General features: G+C 45.6%; 2 long non-coding RNA genes across 5 annotated transcripts; one reads left to right on the forward strand and one right to left on the reverse strand.

The window, feature by feature from the left end:
- The first annotated feature begins 5457 nt into the window (after positions 1 to 5457).
- Positions 5458 to 22307, forward strand: LOC144321844 (uncharacterized). 3 transcript variants are annotated; one of them, XR_013387356.1, is made up of 4 exons: positions 5458 to 5627; positions 12947 to 13064; positions 17330 to 18718; positions 22136 to 22307. It is a non-coding gene; the product is annotated as an uncharacterized LOC144321844 (long non-coding RNA). The 3 variants fall into 3 exon arrangements; XR_013387355.1 differs by lacking the exon at positions 22136 to 22307 and adding an exon at positions 20510 to 20644; XR_013387354.1 differs by lacking the exon at positions 22136 to 22307 and having other exon boundaries at positions 17330 to 20644.
- On the reverse strand, positions 6281 to 22102 carry LOC144321845 (uncharacterized). 2 transcript variants are annotated; one of them, XR_013387357.1, is made up of 4 exons: positions 21716 to 22102; positions 20345 to 20908; positions 12485 to 12575; positions 6281 to 10696 (listed from the first exon to the last, which is right to left on the reverse strand). It is a non-coding gene; the product is annotated as an uncharacterized LOC144321845 (long non-coding RNA). The 2 variants fall into 2 exon arrangements; XR_013387358.1 differs by having other exon boundaries at positions 20345 to 20577; positions 21716 to 22101.
- Positions 22308 to 25011: the final 2704 nt, after the last annotated feature.

Raw genomic sequence — 25011 nt, forward strand, 5'->3', positions numbered from 1 at the left:
GGCAGCACAAGGGAATTTTCTCTGATGTTCACTGTGAGGACCTGGTGGAGTTCCTGGAGGTAAAACTCACAAGAATGCAGGGGTACCCCTGACTGGGTCTCTCTGGAATTTTTAACTCTCAGACTTGTCCAGAACCAAGCTTCCAATTGGTGGATTGCAGGTCAAGTTATACTACTCTGGCATTGGTTCCTGGGGAAATTTTTGTTCACCTTTTTCTACTCTGTTAACTGAGTATCTCTGTATCCATCTGTATGTTCAATTTTGTAAACAATTATTTGCCGTTAAGTCACTTCTCTGACAGATCTAAGAAGAATTGTTGATTTTTCAGTTTGGTTAGCCTTTTACTAATAAGTAATAATAGGGTAGAGTGATAACTTCCAGGCTCCTTATATGCTAGCCTGGAAATTGGACATCTCATTTATTTTTCAGAATTATCAGATAGCTATTCCACACATTCTGCTGAAGGATCTTCATTGCATTTAGTAAGAGAGATAAGAACTCTACCTTTTGGAACAAAATAACAAAATATATAACAATAATTATATAGTTGAAGATGAAACCAAGAGGATATTTTAACAAAACCTTCCACGTTATTTCTGGGTAGGACAATTTTGAAGGTTTCTTATTCACTTTTTGGTCATTTTCAACTTTTCTCTAATGCACATTACTACTTATATAATTAGAAATCATTAAGCACTCTTAAAATAACCCCTGGCACGGTGAACTCCCATTTCGTGGTCAGAATAATTTCTAAGGCATATGCTGTGGACTATATGGACAGACGGAGAGTTCACATGAAGTGCTGCTTGGGGCAAAGGCAGTGCCTAAACAGTGTGAGCATTCTCATTCCAGTCCTGGACACCACATCTGCTCAGGTGAAAGGAAGAGAACCAGCACAGATGCTAGCCCATAGTCATTCAAGCAACAGGCCCTGGGGCTTTGTTTATTTTACTTTTTATTGTCTATTTTACATTGCCTAAACATTATGTTAAAATTAAAATTGTAAAGACCAAACAAAAGAGTCATTGTCATTCCTCTGAGAAGTCCTGAAACCCTTACCCCACTCTTTGGCCCTGGAGACACATGTAGTACTTGATTGGTGGTCCCCAAAAACTCATGTCCAGGTTCCCTGGAACCTGTGACTGTTACATCATTTGGAAAAAAAGTCTTTGCAGATGTAATTAAGTTAAGAATCATGAGATGAGAAGATTGTTCTGGATTATCTAGATGTGCCCTAAATCCAATGACAAGTGACTTTATAAGAGACAAGACAGATTGGAAGGAAAAGGTGATGTGAACATGAAGGTAGATGTGTGAATGGCGTGGGCTCAAGCAAGAAGATGGCAATCACCAAAAGGTAGAAGAGGCAAAGAATAGATTCTCCTCTGGAAACTCAGGAGGGAGTGTGACCCTGCTGATACCTTGGTTTTGGACTGCTAGCCTCCAGAGCTGTGATAGAATAAACTTCTGTTGTGTGAAGCCACCAAATTTGTGGCAATTTGTTACAGCAGCCTTAGGAAACTAATATAGCTTCAGAGAGGCCAGAATGTTGGCAGATCATCCTCCCCAGGCCGGGTGAGTCCAGAAGTCAGACCTCAGGCAGATTGATAAAAAGTCAGTTACAATCTGAGGTGTGCAGGCACACACAGGCAGGCAGAAGCCCTAGCAGAAGACTTATAACCAGGAAGAAACCCACTGTCCTCTAAGAAGGGATTCTTGGGATTCCTGTGGAGCTACCCTAGGGAAGGATCTCTGCTGTGAAGCTTACTCAGTGTTACAGCCTTTGGCAAGTGTGTGCATCAGTCAGCATAGCAGAGGCCATGCTACAATAACAAAAAACCCTAAGCTCTTTGTAAACTATAACATCAAACGTTTACTTTTTTCTCATGTTACTTGTTTATAACGGCTTCTGAATGGGTTCTGCTCCATATTTCCTATCTCCATGACCCAGGCTGAAGACGCAGCCACCATGTGAAACACTAATAGTCACCATGGCAGAAGGAAAGAGAGCTTTGGCAGATTCTGTACAAGCAATTAAAATACACCACCTCATTTGTCTGATTTATTAGTCATTCCACATGCCCCCCCAAATAAGAAGGTCAGAAAGTGTGACCCTATCTTCCACAAGGTGAGAGCTAAAGCTATTTAGTGAACAGCATTAATGACTAGCACGCTTTCTGTGAATTTAAACGGTTCCTCTTTCCACTGATTTTTCAGTGATTACTGCCCACCACAGGGCTGACTGAGATTATGTTCAGTTAGTGTTGAATAAAAGGAAGGAGGAAAGGAAAGACAAGAGGAAGGAAAGAAGGGAGGGAAGGAGAAAGGGAGGAAAGATAAAGTTCTTGGTGTGTAGAAAGTGTTCAAGACTGTTTTTCTAAACCAGCACTGAAAATGGAACACAGTAGGAGCACTATAAACATTACATTGACATTCATCTTCGTTTCTCCTAGTTTTATGTTACAGCTTTATGTTAAATCCAAGCCTACAGCCAGATGTAGCCCATGACAGGGCAGCCTTAATGCCCAGGGTCGGGGGTGAGGTTATTGCTGGTGGAATTGATCTAAGCACTCACAGCACAGTCCGGGTGGGTGTCAGAGCAAATCTTGGTGCTAGGTTTGGTGCCAGGGTTGCTCTCCACTCCCCTGTTCTTAGGGCTATGTCCCAGTGACCCAGGACATGCCCAATCCTGCACACTATCATTTCTGGCCACTTGGATCTGCTCTGGCAAGCTCTGTCTAGGCTAATATCTGCACTCTGCCTCTAATCAGCCTATCTAGATAACAACACAAACCTGAGAACTTTGTTTCCATTTCAGTCGTTCCCTTGAATCAATGGGAAGTCCATTTCCATTGACTCAATGTCAAATTATGACTTGTATACAAGTGTCAGCAACCTCACTCAAAGGGTTTCCAGAATAGAGTACAAGTGGTTTCAGGTATGGTTGGATCCAGCAATCTAACTCAGTGCTCCATTTCTCAGCTTGGCTTTCCTCTGCTAAGCCTCATTCTCAGACTGCCTGTTCTACACAGCATAGCTCTTACCCATGAGCCAGGCTGGTGCTAAGAATATTGTAAGGGTTCAGTAAATACTTGTGGAATGAATAAATGAATAAATGGATGATGGGCTTAGCACTCCAGGTTTATATCCTATTAGTTTAGCAATTCCAGGAAAAAGAGAGTAACTCTTTCCAAATCAAAGTCCTTGGGGATGACTGTAATTAGTCTGGCCTGGGTTTGGATCCTATATTTGTCAGAGTGGGCTAGACTTTGCTGTGGTAACACATAAATCCTGAAATCTCTTCCCGCTTACTCACATCACAGTCCAACATGTTTAGGAAACGGAGGCTTTGTTCCAAGTAGTCACTAAGGTGTCCAGGCTCATTTTGTGACCATCTTCCATGTGAAAGTTCACGGTCATCAGGGAAAGGAAATCAAGAGAATATTCCACATAGAAGACATGTTAAATTGCAGGCTTGAATGTGGCATCCTCATTTCTGCCTGTAATTTCCCTGGCTAGGGCTGGTGCAGGAGGAGAATAAAGTGCTCTGTAAAGTTGTGGTATTTTACCATGCTGTAGGTTTTATGACCCTCTGGGCTAATCACTGGGGCCAGGAAGTCTCACTGCTCTGATCGGTGAGGTTTGGGTTGCACGCTCACCCCTAAAGTTGGGAGAGTGGGTCAGCCTTTCAAACTTCCTTTGCCAGCCGTGGAAGAGGCCTGCTTCCCAGGGGGGAAATCAAGGTGCTATTAGCAGAAGGAAGGGGAGATGGGTGCTGAGCAAGCGGAGTTCATGGTGACCTGTAATAGCCAGGTGTTGTGCCTTGACCCTCCTCCCAGGACCAGCAGACAACTTCTGAACATCCTCTTTAGGGTCAGCCTGGCAGAGGGGCCCAGAACAGGTTTGATTTTATTTAAATTACACTCAAGTAACTTTCAGACCCCTGTGGTCCCTCAAAATCTAATTTAGTGAGGATATTCAAGCCTTGTTTTCATAACAGACTCTGGACAGATCAAAAGAGTCAAATTAAATACCTAGACAGTAATATGTATTTTAATAACTTTTAGAAATTGATTATAAAACTCATGTATATTACTTGCAGAAAACTTGGAAAATAAAGAAAAGTCTCAGTCAGCTTTCACTGAGCTATGCTACAAATGATCCCCCAAATCGCAGTGGCTTGCAGCAACAAAGGTCTATTTCTCCCTCGTGTTTTATGCTGGCAGTCGGATCAGCCGGGCTCTGCTCTGTGTCAACACTCCAAGACACAGGCTGCAGAAGTCTCATGGAGATGTGCTGTTCTTGCAGCAAGGAAAATGGAGCTGGCTGAACCTATAATGATTTTTAAAGCTTCTGCTCGGACATCATACATAGCCCATCTGCTCATATCACATTGGCTGAACGCATCAGTGGCCACGTCCAGCGTCAGTGGAGCAGGGTAGTGTGCTCCTTTCAGATGGAGGCCCTCTGAGTCACAGACAATGGGCAGAGATGTCTTACAGGAAAGGGGGAGCAAAAATTAGAAATAAAACCATATTTATGACAAGTATTAAAAAATAAAATATAGTTGCCACAATCCCATCAACCCAGAGATAACCACTGTCACCCTCTGGGTGGATTTCTTTCAGGAAATGTTCTTAAGCATGTGTAAACTAACATTCCTGTCTAATAGCAATTTACATGAATCACTCAAAATACTGAAATAAAGCAATCAAACCGGGTACTCTAACAATGGGTGTATCAAACCACAACCAAATGATTCAATCAGCCTCCCTCAGCCAAATCCAGACTCCCAAACCAATTGTCCAGGCCAGTTAATTGATTTGGCTGGAGAAACAGACTAATTGGCACATTGGTGCAGTGCTTAGTATATGCCCGACGTTGGTGTTGGTTGACTGAATCATGTTGATTGAATTATGCAAATTGAGTCCAAATGACTTCATATGTGTAATATTAGATTTTATAAGAAATATAAACTATAGAGAACAAACTGATGGTCGCCAGAGGAGAGGTAAGTGGGAGGATGGGTGAAACAGGTGATGGGGATTAAGGAGGGTGCTTGTGATGAGCGCAGGGTGATTGTATATATTGTATCGCTATATTGTACACCTGAAACTAATATAACTGGAATCAAAATTAAAAACTTAAAAAAAAGAAATATATATTTGGTCATTCAAATGACCAGAGTATATTTGTCCATGGTTCCTGGCTCACAGCTCCCAATACCCTTGGAAGTTTTTGAGTGGTAATAACAATGGGAACATATTTTGTTACAGTGGATCACCTGTCCTCAGTTCTTGGAAACACTTCACTGCCATAGAAGTGAAATGCATATCTTGGTTTTCATTAACAAGCTCCTTTCTACCACAACTGGGTTTATGTTACTGAGGTGACTTTGGAAAGCACCCAAGAGTGGGGCTGGTTGCCAAGGGAACCAATTATAAATAGAAGGTTGGAACTATCGAAGGACCCCTTGATTTCCATGGAGGAGAGAGAAGCTGGAGGTTAAATCAGCCATCAGTGAGTGGCCAATGAGTCAATCAGTCATACATATGAAATGAAGTCTCAAAAAAAAGAAATGAAGTCTCCATAAAAACCCAGAACATGGGGATTCAGAGAACTTCCAGGTTGGTAAACCAGAATGCATCCATGCTGGGCCCAAACTTCACGGGAACAGAAGTGCCTTTGTGGGGGGATCTCACCCTATGTATCTCTTCATTTGGCTGTTGGTCTAACTCCTTTAATACCCTTTGTGATAAATCAGTAACCTAGTGAGTAAATGGGCTTCCTAAGTTCTGTGAGCCATTATAGCAAATTGATTGAACCCAGGGATTGGGTTGTGGGAATCCCTGATCTATGCCAGTCAGAAATAGAGAATCCCTCTGCTTGGATTGGCATCTGAAGTGGAAGGCAGTCTTAGAGGACTGAGCTCTAAACTTATGGAATCTGATGCTGTCTCTGAGTACATAGTGTCCGAGTTGAGTTGAACTGTAGGACACCCCGCTGTTGTTGGAGAATAGCTTGGTGCTAGGGAAAACATCCGCCCTCTACATGTTGGAACTGGAACCAAATCCTAATATATGTGTAAATCTTTTATATCTATTTTTTTAATTTTAAACTTATCAAATAAGGATTTTTGTGTGTGTTGCTAAAACCTCACGAGCAAAATTTTAATGACCACATAAAGTTTCATTGTGTAGCTATATCATAATTACTCAACCCGTCTTGAACATTTTTTTTAAGATTTTATTTATTCATTCATGAGACACAGAGAGAGAGAGAGAGAGAGAGAGACAGACAGACAGACAGACAGAAACACAGGCAGGGGGAGAAGCTCCATGCAGGGAGCCCAATGTGGGACTTGATCCCGGGTCTCCAGGATCATGCTGGGCCTGAAGGCAGGTGCTAAACCACTAGGCCACCCAGGGATCCCCAAGTCTTGAACATTTTTAACACTGCCAATTTGTGCAGTTTAAGTAACTGCTACAGTCTACATATGTTAATAAAATAATTTCTTAATACAAAAAAATGCAGTTTAATCATACAGTATGTAGATAAAGAAAAAATTAAATTTTCCTGCAATCCTACTTCCTAGGGATAATCATATGGATATACCTAAGTATATACACTTATTTATAAACAAAAGTGGGATCATTTAAAATATATATGGTTGTATGATTTTCTGATTTGTCCCCATGCTTGCGACTCATAGAAAAAGGAGGATTAACAGGACAAAGGGAATGACCATGTTTAAGTCTCTTGATACATTTTCCCATCCCAAAATGTTGTGTTAATGTGCACCTCCTCCAGAACTGTGTGAGTGTGCCCCCATCCCACTACACTAATCGTGTTGTAATTGTTATTTTCTTCCATCTTGCTGGAAGAGACCTTGGCTTGAGTCCCGGTGGCATCTCAAGTAGACATTGCATCTAGGTGGCAGGCCAGCCCCCAAAAGGCAGAGAGCTTTGGGACTGTGTCAGCCTCTAGCACACTACTCTGTTATGGTAACTGCCTCAGTTTCCTTCTCTGAAAGGGAAGTGGCTGCTGGTTGCTGCCACCTCTGAATTTTTTTTGTCTCGACCTACAGCTCACCTCATGGGACAGCTGGACATAGTGATTGTTCCTAAGACATGGAACATAGCAACAGCGATGGACATCACCTCTGAGGTTAGACTGTGAGAGACAGGAGCTCTGTCTTGCTTACACACGCTCTCTTGCTGGCAGTTCCTTGCTTGCTCCCTTTAGTGATGACAGATGCTCACTTCATGTAAGCTGCCCTATGGAGAGGCTGATGTGGTAGGCAATTGAGGATGGCTTTGGGCCAACAGCCAGTGAGGAACTGAGGCCCATAGTCCAACAGCTCACAGGTTCTGCCAACAACCACATGCATGAGCACAGATATGGAGTTTTCTCCAGTTGAGCCTTCAGATGCCTTGATTGCTGCTTCACAAGTGACCATGAGCCAGTGACCTCCAGCTAAGCCACACTTGATTCTTAATCCACAATAACTATGGGATAATAGATAGGCATAGTTTTAAGCCACTGAACTTTGGGCTGTTTTGTTCCATAACAGCAGATAACTAAGAAGAGCTCCTACTACTCAGTGAGTATAGTATGCTTGTTGTTTTTTTTTTTTTTTTTTAATGAAAATACTTTCTAATAGTAAAAGTGTTGAGAAGCATTGCTCTAGATGAGAGGTTACAAAATGATAAACCACAAGCCAAAATTAGCCTGCAGATTTTGCTTTTTGTTTCTCTCTCCCCCCTTTTTTGGGGAGAGGAGGTATTTACACAGTGTTTAGAAAACATTTCAGGGCAGTCGGGGTGGCTCAGAGGTTTAGTGCCGCCCTCGGCCCAGGGCCTGATCCTGGAGACCCAAGATCGAGTCCCACGTCAGGCTCCCTGCATGGAGCCTGCTTCTCCCTCTGCCTGTGTCTCTGCCTCTCTCTGTGTGTCTCTCATGAATAAATAAAATCTAAAAAAAAAAATAGTGTTTTGTTTGTTTTAAAAGAATTATTTATTTGAGAGAGAGAGAGAGTGAGCAGGGGTAGCAGCAGAGGCAGAAAGAGAAGCAGACTCCCTGCTGAGCAGGGAGCCCAATGCAGGGCTCTATCTCAGGACCCCAGGATCATGACCTGAGCTGAAGGCAGACACTTAACCAACTGAGCCACCCAAGTGCCCATGCATTTCCCCCATTTCTTATGGTAGAGTAAGAGGAAGTTAAGAGAATGTCAAGACATGGAAAAATTTTGTTCCCACATCTTTAACAAAGGGAGGTAAAGGCGGAGAGGATTGGCGGTTCAGACAGAGCACAGTGAATGGCTCAGCTCTGCTCCAGGTGATATCTGCCGAGTCCAGATGTCCGGGATGTCTTCTTCATTCATCCTCTGGTGCTGCAGTTAGCATGGCTCCAACTACCACAGACTTTAGAAGTATGCCTGCAGGTCTGCACTCCTGTCCAGGGAATACAGCTTATCACCTCTCAGGGGTGGGTCGGACTATGGAACTGACTCAACTTGCCCATCATCAGGTCATGCATGAGTCAGCCTCTTCACTTCTTGTCCCCAGCCAGGGACAGGGCCCTGCCTGAACTGAGATTCTCTGGGTGGAGGGCAGCTTTGAGAAAGCCATGAGTGAATGAATGCTAAGCCCAGTCAGGGAGGCAAAGAGCAGAACCTGACTCTCTCCTCAGGAGAGAGGATGGGGTCTACGGGAAAAACCAGCAACAGGCTGGAGCTTCAGAGGTATAATTCTGGCCACCATTGCTGAGATCCACTTCACGTGCCAGCCATGGGCAGAAGCTTTTTTTTTTAATTAATTAATTAATTATCTATGATAGTCACAGAGAGAGAGAGAGAGAGAGAGAGAGAGAGACATAGGCAGAGGGAGAAGCAGGCTCCATGCACCGGGAGCCCGACGTGGGATTCGATCCCGGGTCTCCAGGATCGCGCCCTGGGCCAAAGGCAGGCGCCAAACCGCTGTGCCACCCAGGGATCCCCATGGGCAGAAGCTTTATATAACTTCCCTCTAAGCTGCTGTTTTGGGGCATCTCAAGACCATCCTCAAGTTGATGATTCATGAGAACTCACAACAGTTTCATGATAGGAGCCTGGCATTGGGCTCCGTGCTCAGCTCAGCATGGAGTCTGCTTGAGATTCTTTCTTCTTCTTCCTCTGCCCCCTCCCTCAAATATATAAATAAATCTTAAAACAAACAAAAAAATAAGGACTCCAAGGCCTGATAGGACTGTGTCCTAGTGTTGGTTCTGCCACTAAATTCCAGTATTTCCACAAGCAAATTCACCTGTATAACAAAAGTAAAATAATGGTCTCCAAGGATTCTTCTCAGGAATGCATGAAGTAGTACCTTCCATAGCATGCCGTGAGGGATGCATGAATATGAGCTCTCAGGATTTCTGTGGAATGGCTCACCTGATTCCAGCCAGAAGCACAGAAATAGCTCTAGGGAAAGTGGCAAGGGGAGCAGCAGATGGGAAAGCCCTGGAAAGGTAATGGTGGCAGCCTCCTTGAGACAGGTCCAGGCTGTGGAGCCCACCTCCAGTCTGCCACCCTCCGAAGGGGTTCCATAGGGCAAGTTGGAGATTGAGGGGAAAGCAGCCTGATGGAGCTCAGCCTGCATGTGTAGTGTCTGGGCCTGGGGAACCTTGGCCCCTGGGCAACATGTTCTCTGCACAGAAGAGTCAATCCCTAAGATGTACAGATTGCTGTAAGGCCCAGGCCTGAGCTTTGAAAGCCTCTTTCGGAGGCCAGACTCCAACAAGGTCCTCTGCCTCATGCACCAAGCAGGGGCAGCAGAGCCCTGATCATCCTGGCTGTGGCCACCATCAAGCCTTCAGAAGGGCAGTCAGCTTGGGGAGAGAGGTGTAGGGGTTGGTGGAGAATGCATAGACCAGCTGTCCAGATCGGGTTCCCACCTGGCTTTGCCTCCTGTGGGAAGTCACTGCAAGTCTCTGGATCTCAGTAGCTTCAGTTATAAACTCAGCACAGCATTGTAGGGTAAGGTCACATGATTTAGAGAGAACAGGGCCACCAGAGCCCGTGCCAGCCCATGCCATGCCAGATGCATGTCATCTGATCCTCACAGATCATCTTAACACTTTCAGCTCACTGCCAGCATTTTAACATCAGAAGACGTTCCCCGGAAATCCGAGTTTCCAGCTTTTCTTTAGAGATGGGAGGGGACTGTGATCCGACCCCAGGTGCCCCACAGCCTCTCCCACGGGACCTGGGCAGCAGCCCCACCTTCCCATGGGGACCTCCTTCCTCAGCTCGCCACTGGCCCAGCTATTTGTTCCTCTGGGCAGACAGCTGTGTTTGGGCCTACCCACTTCATGGCATAGGCCTCCAGGTGACGCTGCCCAGAAGTGCAGGCACATCCCACCAGACCGAGGCTTCACAGGGCTGGATTCTGAGCCCTAGCCCCCACGCTACAGTGTCCCAGCTGTGGCCCCAAGCAGGGGTTGTCCTTAGTCCTGCACGGGGAGGGCACTCTTCCTGCCAGCCAATTGTGGACATGAACAGAATGACTGGGGGTGGGGTGAGGGGTGGCAGCAGAGGCCCAGAGTGGGGGCTGTCCTGCCGGGTGCTCCACGTCCTCCATCAGGTCCAGGCAGGGAGCCTGAAGCCACAGGTATGGCCTGACCCCAGGCCACTTGGGAGATGCTCTCTGCCACCTGGCTGGGAGAGAATAGCCAGGGTGAGAGCACTTCGAAGTTCCAGACATGGGGGCGATGGCAGGGCTTTGTAACTGCCAGGACCATTGGGCCTCAGGGGCCTCTGGGGATGTGAGGGTGGGGACATCTCAGAAAGCCTTATTTGCCAGTCACTAGTGTTCTCCTTGCTCTGGGGAGGACAGGAGAAGGGGCAAGAAACCAAGACCGCTGGGCTGCTCTGAATCTGTGTGGCTCCTGCAGCAGCCTTGGGAAGCTGAACATAGAAAACCAGGGGCCGATGGGTCAGCAGTCCTCTGGTCCCTGCATTTGGCCTTTCTCTGGGCAGCCCTTCCTGGCCTCCAGGCCTGGAGTCTTTTTCCTTAGCTTTCTTTGGCAAATTGCATCAAGACACATTTGCAAAGCTTCCCCCTCCCGTAAGCTTCATCTAGCCAAGGGCAGAAGCAATGCATCTTTCTGCTGGGTATCCTCAGGCCCTTGGATTTTGCCCCATTATCCAATGGGGCCAGGCACTCTGTATATTGGGATGGGATAGTCACAGGGCCATGTTTCCCATCAGTCCCTGAGAGCTGGGGCCAAGGGGCACTTTCTGTGTCTCTGGTACTCAGGCCAAGGCCTGGCACAGAGAGGTGCCTGGTGCTTCTTCCATGGTTCATAGGGTGGAGCCAGCATGTCCTCTCCAAATGGCTCATGTGGCTGTGGTCCTTGCGCAAGCCATAGGCCCACCCCCAGAGGCGCGTGCCCATGGCGTCAGGGCCTGTGTACAGTGGGCCCTGGGGACGGGAGGAGTCTACATGACCTCAGAGGGGTGTGTGCAGGGACAAGTATGAAGTCATGCTTGTTTGTGAGGCTCTGACACAGCGCCTGTCATTTCCTCTCTGCTGGGCCACACAGCATCTTCCCTCCTCAACCAGCCTCTGATTTATTCTCTGGCATCACACACTTTCACTCCTGCAGCCTATTTCAGCAGGGATGACAAGGTCAGAGCTGTTTGTCTGCAGTTCGGAATGAGCATCAAGAACGCATTCTGGCGTTGGGATGCCAGACACCCCCCACCCCCCCGCAACTGTCTACTTGGGCTGGCACAGGACATGAGCTGAGAGGTGCCCCAGCTGCAGCACGGCATCTCCGCGAGGAGCATGGAGCAAGCAGAACTGGGGCCCCAGGAGGGAGCTCCTGGAAAGGGATGGAGGAGGGAATGGTCAGCTCTGTGCCCTAGCCTACCTTTCTGCCCCTGGTCCTCCCAGAAAAGGACCTGTAGGGGCCAGAGATAGGGTCCCAAGAAAGGGGTTCCAGGGAACAGTTATAACGGCCTCAGAAAGAGGGAAGGGAGGGATCCAGACCTCATAGGCCAGAGTGCCTGCCCTGCCGAGAGGCATTCACATTCATGAAGGTTAGAGCACAAGTTTAGGCTGATGTGTGCCAGGCATGCCTTTGTTCACTGGCATGTGGGTCAGGGCATGGGGGCTGTGAGGACATGGCTGCCTTTGAGAAGGATTATGAGGAGGTGGGAGCAGATCCTGCTGGTGAAGAGGATGCGGGTGAAGGGTAACTAACCTATCTGCTACGACTTTCCACTCCATTGTCGGGGGCCTGTCTTATTTCTGTTGTGGAAACTGTGCATTGTAGCCCTAATTTATCAATGAAAGTGATGCTTCTGTTGAAAACAACAGCAATAATACTTTGCTGGCCAATATGGAAACATGCATAAACACACACACACGTATGTGCACACACATATGCACACACACACACAACGCATGCACACACACTCTGTCCCATTTGGCACAGTTACCTTGTGGTTCCTGGCATGAAGCCTGACAGGTCCTCACAACTTGCGAGTGAGTTCTTTGGTCTGCAAGAGTCAGACACTAGGTCAAGCCAGGCTGAAAAACAAGGAATTTATTATAAAGAGAGCATGGTGTGTGGGGATATAGCTCTTCTGTGGCTCCTGATTTCTTATTGTTTCCTTATTGAGGTAGAGCACAAATCTGAAGTACACAGGCGGTAGGTTTTGAGCTGTGCCTATACCCACATAACCTCCACCCAGATGAACATAAAGAACATTTCCATCACCCTAGAAAGTCCCCTTGCACCCCATCCAAGTCAAACCCACAGCTCTCCAGAGACGACCACTGTCCTGATTTCTATCATTATACGTTACTCTCAACTTTTCAGCAACTTCACAGAAGTTGAATCATAGTGCGCAAACCTTCTTATACAGTGCTGTGTGAACTTACGGTTCGCTTTCTCCTAGGGAAATGCCTGGTAGTGAGATTGTTGGGTCATTGAGTAGCAGCATGTTCGCTGTTATCAGAAACTTCCAAGCAGTTCCAAAGCAGTGGGACCACTTTACACTCCCCCCAGCGATGCAGGTGAGTTCCACTTGCCCCTTCTCTTCATCAACACTCGATATTATTAGTCTTCTAAAGTTTCCCATGCAAGAGGATGGGTAGTAATATTTCACTGTGATTTTAATTTGTGTTTTCCTGATGACTAGCAAAGCTAAACACGTTTTTCTATGCTTATTGGTCATTTGGATATCCTCTTTTGTGATGCGCTTTTCGATTTTTTCCCTAGTGTTCTATATGTGTTGTGTTTTTTCATTTTCCTTTTTGATGAGTAGGAGCTCTTTTTATGTTGTAGATATTCTATATATTTCTTTGTCAGGTATTTACATGAACACTTTCTCCCTGTCTGTATCTTGTTTTTGCTTTCTTGATCGTGTTTGTGGGTAAGCAAAAACCTTCAATTTTATTGAAGTCAAATTTTTTCTCTTATGATTAATGGCTTTTTATATCCAGTTTAAAAAATCTTTGTCTACTCTGAGATCGTGAAGATATTTTCCTGTTTTCTTCTGGAAACCTTATTGTTTTATCTCTGACCTTTAGGTCCAGGATTCATTTCAAAATAATTTCTCTGTATGGTGCAAGGTAAGGGATCAAGGTTTCCTGTTTAATATGGATTTCCAGTTGATCTGGCTTCATTTATTTATTTATTTTAATTAAATTAAATTAAATTTACATTCAATTCACTAACATATATTATTAGTCTCAGAGGCCAAAGATACAAAGGTAATGATCCAGCTCCATTTATTGAAAAAATTCTTCCTTTCTTCACTGAATTGCACTGGAGATTTTATGGAAAATTACATGACTGTATGTGTGTGAATCTACTTCTGTATTCTGGATTCTTTCCACTGATCTCTGTGTCTGTTCTTATTGCGATTTTATAATAATCTTGATTCACATGATGTAAATTCTCCAAGTTTGTCTGGGTTTTTATATTTCTTTTTTCTTGATTAATTAATTTACTTATTTATTTATTTTGGCTTTTTATGTTTCCATATACATTTAAGAATCAGCTTGTGGACCTTGACTAAGACATCTTGCTGGAATTTTCATATGAACAGCATTGAACCTATAGATCAATTTTTCTTTTAGATTTTTTTTTATTTGACAGAGAGACAGGGCCAGAGAGCACAGCAGGAGGAGTGGCAGAGGGAGAGGGAGAAGCAGGCTCCATGTCAAGCAGCGAGTCCAACTCAGGGCTCAATCCTAGGAACCTGGGGTCATGACCTGAGCTGAAGGCAGACACTTAATTAACTGAGCCACCCAGGCACCCCTAACCTGTAGATTGATTTAAGGAGTATTGGCAGCCATATTGAGTGCTAACAATCTATGAACATGGTATACCTCCCCATTATTTAGATATTTATTAATTTCCTTCAGCAATGTTTTATGGTTGTAGTATAGAGATCATATACATCTCTCATTAAAATTAAAATTTTGGGGCAGCCCCAGTAGCTCAGTGGTTTGGTGCTGCCTTTGGCCCAGGGCGTGATCCTGGAGACCCAGGATCGAGTCCCACTTCAGGCTCCCTGCTTGGAGTCTGCTCCTCCCTTTGCCTGTGTCTCTGCCTCTCTCTGTGTGTGTCTCTCATGAATAAATAAATTAAATCTTTTTAAAAAATTAAAATTTTTTATTCTTTTGAATATAGTACTTTTACACTACTTTGATGTCTTTGTAATGGTAATTCTCATAGATTCCTCTCTCTGTGTCTTTCAATTTTTATGTACATGTTCTCAGTGCAAATTTTGAAAGGAGCCAGTGTGATCAGCCTATTCAAAACCACAATCTTCCTAAGTATAGTCTCCTTTGAATCTGGGGTCCAACCGGATCGCATTACCAAGCTTAACATAGTCCCTCTCTGAGCAGAAACCATCAGATGCAATGTTTTTTCACAGGAAGGAAGGATTATGTGTGACAGCTACTATGACTGCCATGCCACAATTCTGTAGGGAGTTGACTGCTGCCCCCCCCCCAAAAAAGATATGCCTGCCTGGAACCTCAGAATGTGGCCTTAATTGAAACAAAAGCCTTGGTATACATAATTAAGGTAAAGCTCTTGAGATGACATCATCCCAGATCAGGGTGGGCCCCAAATCCAATGGTAGTGGGCCTTACAAGAGAAGATAAAGAGAAGAGACCCTGAGAGACACAGGGGAGAGAAAGCCATGTGAGGAGATGATGGAAGCAGAGATTGGAGTGATGTATCTACAAGCCAGACAACAAGGGTTGCCCACAGCTACCAGAAGCTGGAAGAGGCATGGAACAGATTCTCCCTCGTAGCCACCAAAAGGAGCCAACTCTGTTGACACCTTGATTTCAGACTTCTGGCTTCCAGAACCATGAGAGAATATATTTCTGTTGTTGTAAGTCATCCAGATAATGTTAATTTGTTACAACAGGACTAGAAAACTAGTACAGATATAGTTATGTAATATTCACCCTAAACTGATGGATGGTTATAGCTAGAGCACCTGGTCGAGTAAAACAGCTGCCCTGCAGAGATTGTGGGCAGAAGCACCTCACTGTCACACCACACCTTTCCCTCCATGTTGTGGGGACTGTCTCTGAATGTCAATGGTGCCAGCCTTATGCTGGGATTCCTGTAGTAAAACTGGGGGGCTTGGCCAGCTCCTTTGCTGTTTTGGGCCATGTTCTTCTAGCTCTTCCAGGGTTGAAGGGGGTGAGGGGGGAGAGCAGAGAGGTACTGTTTAACTTGGTGTTGATTTCTTCTAGATGTGGCAGATATCCAAATGCTAATTCTTTCCCTGGCTGAGGTCTTCTGGGGCTCCTCAGCAACCACTAATAGGCAACATTTGACTGCAGTTTCCTCACACTGGCAATGCTTCCTTCATTAGCTGTGGAAGACCCTTTCCCTGCTCCTGATCTGGAAACGCACTTTGCAGACATCCTCTTGGGTCTTGGCAACTCAGGGCCAGCCACCTTCCAGAGATCTAATGGCCATGAGAAGCTCACTCATCTTGCTGTGCCAGACTGTAAATACAAGCCATTTCCAACATGTTGTTTTAGTTAAAGTGGCTTTAAAATAAGATTTAATATCTGATAGGTCAATTCCCCCTAACCATTTTATTTTAATAATTTCCTTGTATACTTACTCTTTGCTATAAACTTTTAAATCCTTAGTCCACCTCCCTATCTTTCATCCTATCTCCTTCCCCCCGTTCCCCCAAAGCCAAAACACATTAAATTTATATTCTAACTTGGGGGAAATTGCATGTTTATGGTGTTACATTTTCCCAGCCAAGAATTTAAATTTTCTCTTTGTTAAATTAAACATTTGAGACTTTCCATTCATTTTCATAGATTTCTCACATAGGTTCTGTATCTTTATTTTTAAAATTATTTCTAAGATTTTATAGTTATTGTGAATGCATTCATCTTGTTTTTATTTTTAGCTGTTTTCAAGAAAAACATATTTCTTATCTATTATATTTTCAGCTGCCTTAAATTCTCTTATCAATCCTGGTAGTGTTTCCAAAATGTCTTGGCTTTTTTGGATGTACATAATTTTATTTGCAAATAAAGACAATTCTGTCTTTTTTCCCAAATGTAATCAATCAACCTATTTTTTCTTGCACTATTTTTTTTAGCTAGAACCTCTAAAATAGTCTTCACTTTAACGGTAATGGCAGGCATATATTTTTTGTTGGTAATTTTAATGAAAATAGTTTCAACCTAGCAGTAATTAGTATGGTATATGCCTTTGATTTTGATAAATATACTTGTCTTAGTTAATATTTTTTCTTCTATTTGGATTTTTAAAATTAGGAATGACTGATAAATTGTAAATGCCTTGTTACATATCTTGAAACAGCCACATGATTTTTCACCTTTATGTAAACGTCCTCTGATCTTGAATAACTTTCCATTTTTGGAATAAGCCTTATTTTATCACCACACACATACAAATTTTATATATATATTATATATATGTGTGTCTCAATTTTCTATCGACTTGCCATAAGCTAATTATAATCATAAAAATTAAGTAAAAAACATTGGAAGTATAAATTCAATTCTATTTATATACCATTGCTTTGGGAAGCTATACAGTCTAGTGGTTAGGACACGGACTTAGGAATCAGTCTTGCTGAATTTACATACCAGCTTCACTACCTAATGTGCCCAGGTAAGAAGCTACATTTCCCCAGCCTCACCTGCAGATGGAGGTGGCCAATGAATTGTAGGTGGACATCTGTGTGGGCCTTTTGAGAAAGACTGCCCTTTCATATTTCTGTTGCGTACCTTTCCTCCCCCTTCTTTCTATCTAGATACTGGGTGTAATGACTGGAGGCCCAGCAGCTATCTTGTGACCTTGAGGATGAATGCTACATGCTGAGAATGGTGGAGCAGAAAGGTGGAAGGAAACTGGTCCTGGGGACACCATGGAGCTACCACCCCATCCGGATCCTCTGCAGGTCCAGACTGCTTTTACATGAGACAGAAATGTACTTCTGCCTTGTTTAAGCCACTGTCATTTCTTTTCTCAGCTGAAAGAAGTAACAAAGCAGCAACCTCACTTTATTGCAAGAATAAAAGGGAACTCGTAGAACCTTACAGACAATAAGCCACTGTACTCAGCCACTCCTGCCTGCTGCAGACCAACCCTGAGGAATGCAGGAGTGGGGCAGAGCTGCAGAGAAGTCCCAGACCTGTGCTATCCAGCCATAGAGCCCACATGAGAATGCATGAGGCATCAGCCTGCTGTCTTGGAAGCCCTCAGGCTGTCCAAGACCCCTAGTCATCTTTAAGGGCTTTCCCCTAAGCCCCAAACCTAGGCTTCTTGGAACCAAAAAGGCACAGATGTCTTCAAATCTATCAAGACCCAACTCCCCTGAGCTCCTAACCCTGCTGTCTAGCTCTTCAGTGAAGACCAACGGGCAACTTGCAAAGTTGGGCTTAATTTCAAAGAGGTTGCTATCTTCACCAGGGGAACAGTTACCCAGAGTGGAGACCCTGCCCTGAAGACACTTGGCCATCTGCAACCAGAGCTACTGGGCTCAGGAAGCTCAGCTTTTGTCAGAACAGGGATTGCCTCAAGTGAAGAAATCTGAAGAATTCCAATGTCTAGTGTTTAGTGTTCAGAACCACTGGGCAAACACGTTTTGCCCAAAGTCTGAGGGTCTGGGATCTTCTATATCCTTTTCCGACCCCAGATACCTCACAAACACTGTTGGCTGGGAGTTTATGCTAATCTGCACTCTCTCAGAGACACTACCTTCTTCTTGTGGGGACACTGACTCTCACCAAAAAGTTGTATTCTCCCCTGCCTGGTGTTTTCCAGCATACAGGTCCTGCCCCCTACTTCTAGAAAGAGCTTCTCTTCCATCCAGCTTCCTGCACATCTCACTTTCCACCATGGTTCATGTTTGTCTCCTGGTTTGGGAGGGAAAGATTCTCTCAAGAACCTTTGGAATGCACATGACATAAAATCACTCTAAGAAAACTCACCGAACAGCTCACATTGCAATTGCCCTGGTAACTCCATGAAACAGTCTTAATAACACCTTCCTGGGGGTGAATGTCATCCTGGCTTTCCTTCATTGACCTTGCAAACAGGGAAGAACAAGTGATCTGGGTGCCAAGGATACTCAGCTGCTGTCCTTGCTCTACTCCTGATCCCTGGCCTCAGTGGGGCCAGAAGTCTAAAGGCAGCAAAGGTGAGAAGGCCTTGGGGACATGGAGCACCATGGCATGGATGGTTAAGATCAACACTGGAGGGGTGATGTTCCCACTCACAAGCCTTTGAAGGCTCCAGCCTGTGGCCAAATTGGCCCAAAGGAGCCTTGGGCCAGGAAGGAGGCTGCAGAAGTCACTGTGAGGAGAGTGCTTGTGGGCCTGATGGTCATGGGCACTGAAGGCATTCCAGAGTGAGCCTAGAAGGAGGGTGAGGGATAGTATTTTCCACAAAAGGCAAGACCTAAAGAGAGTTACAGCGACAGACAACAGAGACAAGGCTACTGGGCCCATCCAAGGGCCACATATGAAACCATAGATAGTGTGTCACAGGGGAGGAGTACACAAGGAAGGCCCCAGGGCACGGCCCCAGCTCCTCCAGCGGACACATCTGGATCTTTCTCAATGTAGGGAGGCTGTGTCCTGACCATGCGGGCCTCTCTCATTTTCCTCCCTCCTAAATGGCCTGTCTCTCCCCCACCCCCACCCCCACCCCTACCAGCCTTGGCTCCCACCGTCCTGCCTTGGTCCTGCTGCTCAGCTGTGCACCAGGAAAGTCTGGAAGTCATTAGTGGAGAGCTGGACCTTCCTGCTGTCTGCACCCAGCTGGGAAACCAAACAGAGATGGGGGTGGGAGGCATGAAAGGGTCCCTCATCTTACGCCTGGGTGGAGCAGGAGGGGGATATGGGATGCTGTGCTAATTTGGAGGATGGGGGCATCCTCGTGTAGGAGAAAGAGGCCTGAGCCAGTCTCTGTAGGGGTGGGCAGTAGGGCAGCATTGACAAGGACAACCATGGGTCATGTGGCCATAGCTCTGTGCCGTAGGCATGGCCATCCTCCCCTCACAGGGAAGAGCAAAGACTCAGAAAGGTTGGGGGCATCCCCGCGGGGACCTGGGCACAGATGGAACAGGCTCTGCTGGCCTTCCTGAAACCTTTCTCTGGCCATTTGGACATGAGGCACTGCGGGGAGTGACCCACTGAGAGGATGCAGTAGAGAGGTCAGCAGGGGTGGGATGCAGAGGGCCAGGCCAAGAAGGGACACAGGGAGTATTGCTGAAGACTGGCCTATGGGGGTGGGGTTAGGGGTACATCTCAGACCCTCTTACTGCCCTGAGAAACAGCACTACCTGAACTTCCTTGCTGTACGAGAAATCCAAATGTTTTCTGGTTGCCAAACTAAGCTCATGTTTAAGGGAATACGCAGGGATGGCGGGATGGGGTAGGATGGAGAGTGACTGCTGGAGGGCTAGCTTGAGGCGAGCGCTTTTGTACTCAGGACTTAAGGGATCGTCACCACCACCTGGGGTGCTGTTAGACCTTCTGTTTACAGAAGGGAAGTTGTGAGTGGGAAGCCATGTCACCATACAAGGTCGCAAGCTGGGGACTCCAGCAGCAGGTCCCTGGGCCTCAGGGTCTCCATTCCTGGCAACGAAAACCTGGAGGCTGGGTTGGGGGGGAACAGTGCAGGTGTGTTCCCAAACAGCCTCCTCTGAGAGAAAACCTGGCTGTGAGGACACCAGCCTGAGAAGCTGCAGAGTGGATGCCTTTATCTCCAGATAGGAAGCCCCCCCACAACCCCACTTCACCTCTATCCCCAGGGTACTGACCCATTTCTCCAGCACATTCTTGACAGCATCTTGTTCTAGCCCTCCAGAGGCCAACCTTTCCCAGTGCCTTCCTGTTTAAGGACACAGGGATGGATGCAGACTCTCAGTTGAAAGGAGCAGGTGGGCGAACTTGGCTGAATAAATTTTCTTTTCTTCCTCCACAAGGAGAGTGAAGGCTGGACCTTGGGCTTCTGACAAGTGCAGGGAGGGGTTTGGCCCAGCCAAATTCTCAACTGGAAAAAAAAAAAGAGCACAGCATTCTCAGAGGCTGGCCTCCATGTCAGGGACTCGAGTTCCAAATATCAGACCCATCTCTGTGTTCATCTTAGAGTTTTTGGCAAGCACTGGTGTCAGGTTTCCGGGACAGGAGTCCTCACACGTGTCACAAGAGGGTTCCAGGGTTCTCTGAACTACTTCCTGTGCGCAGGCAAGCAGAGAGCGGCCCAAGCACAGAAACACAGGAAGCAGAAACGCTCATTGGCCTTTCTCCAAAGAAGAGCTTCTTAAAGTACTCGGTGAATTTCTTCGTTATTGTATTGCTTTAATTGATTGCAGTGAATCATGCTTTCATAAAACATAAATGCAAAACAGTTATTTTAAAAGATGAGTCCCTGGTTAGGTTATTTGGAGATGTGTCTAAGATGGAATATGGAGAAACCATTTGGAAGAATCTTCCTGTCTATATAGAATCTGATCTTTCATTCCCAAAGACTCAAGGTTCAATTCTTGAGAATTCTGCCCACCAACAGCGGGCCTGTTAGAGACAGACACAGGGACAAGAGCCGTTAGACTGGGCAGCCAATCAGATTCTGAAGGTCCTGGGTTTGGTTCTCCACCTCTATCCAAAGGGCTTGAGTGGGCCCCAGGGGCCTCTGTCCTCCATGCATCCTCCATTCCATCCCCAAACACTGTTCAATCAACATATTTACTGAGCAGCTACAACATGCCAGGCACTGTTCTGGAATCCAGGGCTGTAGCAGGGGACAAAACAGACAAAAATCCCGCCCCTCACGGAGCTGAACTCCTCATGAGGGAGATGGACAAGGAATACATATATGCAGGATGTGGCCTGGGGACAAGAATTCTGCTCTGAAGACAGTTTGAGCTGGGAAGAAGGGAGGGAGACCTCGTCGGGACATGGGCAGGGGCACTGCATTATGAAGCATGATGTTCAGGGGAGAGTTCATTGAGAAAGTGACAAGAAAGCAAAGATCTGAAGAAGTGAGAGAGGAGACCGCAGGGTTCTGAGGGAGGTACATGCCAGGCAGAACAGAATGTTCCAGAAACATTCAGGGAACATCCCTGTTCTGTGTGGGTGAGTGGCAGAAATTGGAGGGAGTGGGCTAAGAGCACAGGAGGTATAGGACCTACCTGGAGTAGGTATGTCCACGTCCCAGAACCTCTGAACGTGACCTTATTTGGAGAGAGTCTCTGCTGACATGATGAACTGGGGATCACAAGATGAGATCATCTTGGATATGCAGGTGTGCCCTCAATCCAATTACCAGTGTCCTTATAAAAGACACGCTGAAGGCAGGCACAGATGCAGAGGAGAAGCCCATGTGACCACAGAGGCAGAGACGGGAGTGATGAGCTGCCAGCCAAGGAAGGTCTTTGGAGTCACCAGGTGCCAGAAGAGGCAACTAAGGATTCCACACAAAGACCTTTGCAGACAGCATGGCCCTGCCAACTCCTTGATTTCCACCCAGTGGAACTGATTTCGCACTTCTGACCTCCGGAGCTGTGTGGAGTAACTGTGTTAGGTCACCCATTCTGTGTGGTTTGTTACAGCAACTCCAGGAAACACATACACCACTGCAAGGAGCTGATGTGGAAGTGGGGAGACCGGGGTGGCGGTCCACTCTAAGACACAGCCACCCAGGGACTCCCAAGTCCATCGGGCCTGCCTGTACCCAGCCAGCGTTTGCTGTGTTTATTCACCACCCGGTTGTTCTTTTAACATCTTTTTTTTTTTTTCATGTCAATAAACTCATTTAAAAATGCAACGTTAGATCACTAAGTTAAATATAAAACTAATTCATTTTCCATACATAGACGGTAACTGTGAAAATGAGTTCAAGGAAAAACAGACTGTTACTACATTACTACATTCTAATGTCATACCCCGCTGCCCATTCAGCTGTCTGAGCTCGTGGCCTCCTCTTTGCATCTAAAACCATAAAATCATGCTAGTGTCAGAGAGGGCATCGAGGTCATTAGCATGAGAGGGAGCTTCTCCCACAATGCCACTCCTTACTCCTTACTCTGACACCACTGCGGTCAGCATGGCCCCATCTTGTACAGCCCACATTTGGGCAGGCAGGGTCCTTGCCAGGGTGGGGTTGGGGTGGGGAGAATCGGAGTGGAGGCACAGGAGCCAGTCTGGGACCCAGACCTGACTGTAGAGGGGATCTCTGGGAATGAATAGTCTAAACTGGTATGGGTCAAGGGCCAGGGCCAGGAATGAGCCCAGTTTTATTGTTTTTTTTTTCGATGTTCATGTAGAGTGAAGTGCACCAATAAATATATGTCCCCTAGTTACTGATGGCCCCGCCAGCTTGTGTGGGGTTGGTCTCTGTCTCAGACCGGATGTTAGGGAAAAGAGTTTCAGTAGTGGAGTGGGGTAGGGCAGCGAGTCCCTAGGGAGGTTGCAAGTTGAGAAACTTGCCAGGTTTCGCCAGATCTCTAGCCGTGAATTCAGAAGTGCAAGAAATGAATGCCAGTGACTCCAGTTTGCCCCCAAAAGCCACCCTGTGCCCCATTTTGTGCCCCAGATGCCTAACCTCTAGATGAATCATAAACCAACAGGCCTTCCCCCATGGAGAGGTCAGGTATTTCTTCCCCAGGTCTGCTCCCTGCAGGGTCATCTAGGGCTGACTATGTTCCTTTGCCAGAGGTCATGGTTCCTGGTTGGTGGCCTCTCCACAAAGCCCCTTCCTTCCCAGGTTTCTGATAATGGCACCACCCTCCGCACTGACAGGCATCTGGCTATTACCAGCTAGGGCCCTGCACTGTCCCTCACAGTTTTCCTACACCCTCTCCACACCTCCATAGAGCTCATTTATTAAACCTAACCCATTTGAATGTGCTTCAGGAAACTTATCCTTGGAATGGTCTCTGGGATTCTGTTGTTTAGCTATTTGAAGAACACACAGATCACCCCCTCCTGGCTAGGAGAAAGGGGACATGGAATTCTGGCACCCAGTGGCATTGTGATTCCCCAAAGGAGAGCTGGTGGTGGCGTGCGATAAGCATAGGTGGAGGGCAAGGCATTGGAGCATCGAGTGGCTATGACACTCAGTTGCTATAGCAACCATGGCCCAAGGAATAGTAATGACCCTGGAGCATCACTTGTCAAAATGTGGCCTAGTCTATGGACTGGTGCCAGGCACTGACTGCTTGTTGCTAGTCAGAGGTGAGATAAGTTGAGAAATCTGGAAACTTTTGCAGCATTTTGGTCCAGCTACGACATTGAAGTACATCTGAGAGTGTGACCAGTGCTTTTACTGCACAGGACAGAAGATCTGTTTGGGCCTTTTCAGAGTCACATGGCATATGGCACGTGTTGCAAGCATGTCCTTGATATATGTAGCACGACCATGTCACTAGGTATGGAGTTTTAAGATATGAACATATTTAAAATATGGAATCCACTTCTTTATTTAAAAGATAATTTAAATTCCATAATCTATAGAATTAATTGCTGGGACTAGTGCTACTGAGGATTTGGAGATGCATTTTTAAAATTTTTTGTTTAAATTCAACTTAGTTAGCATATAGTGTAGTATTAGTTTCAGGGGTAGAATTTAGTGATTCATAGGTTGCATATGACACCCAGTGCTCATCATATCACGTGCCCTCCTTAATGCCCATCATCCAGTTACTCCATCCCCCCACCTCCCCTCCAGCAACCCTCAGTTTGTTTCCCAGAGTTAAGAGTTTCTTACGGTTTGTCTCCCTCTCTGATTTCATCTTATTTTCCCTTCCCTTCCCCTGTGTTCATCCGTTTTGTTTCTTTAAACCCATTACTTGTTCCATTTTATTTTATTTATTAATTAATTAATTTATTTATTTATTCATGAGACACACACACAGAGGCATAGACATAGGCAGAAGGAGGCTCCCTGCAGGGAGCCTGATGTGGGACTCGATCCCAGGTCCCCGGGATCATGTCCTGAGCCAAAGGCAGAAGAGAGGTATCTTGAGATTCATTTTGCAATTTCTACACTCATTTCTGCCAACACATCTCTGTGTGAGACTAGTTTCTTTATCATTAAAGTTACTAAATTTAATAGCACTGGTCAATTTGGTTTATCTAATAAATTAACAAGGAGGAAGCTAGTCCATTAAAACTTCAAAACTAGGAATCATCATTGGGCTTCTTTTTGTTTACTTACAGTTGCAGAATGATGAAAGTAATTAACATAATTATGATTCTTTGTATTAATCATCTATCTACGCTTTCAGTGAAATATACAGCTTCTGTCATTTTAATAGTTTCTTCCCCTTGCTGTTTGTTCTGATTATACTTACTAAAAAGTAATTTTATGTGTATTGAATCTAATACTTTGTATGTCTTGCTCTTAAATTTCTTTTTTTTTTTTAAGTAAGTCATTTTTATTGTATTTATATAAGGATCGGTCTGCAGGAGATTGAAAATTTTTTCG

Source organism: Canis aureus, chromosome 10, assembly GCF_053574225.1.
Source record: "Canis aureus isolate CA01 chromosome 10, VMU_Caureus_v.1.0, whole genome shotgun sequence".
NCBI lineage: Eukaryota > Metazoa > Chordata > Mammalia > Carnivora > Canidae > Canis > Canis aureus.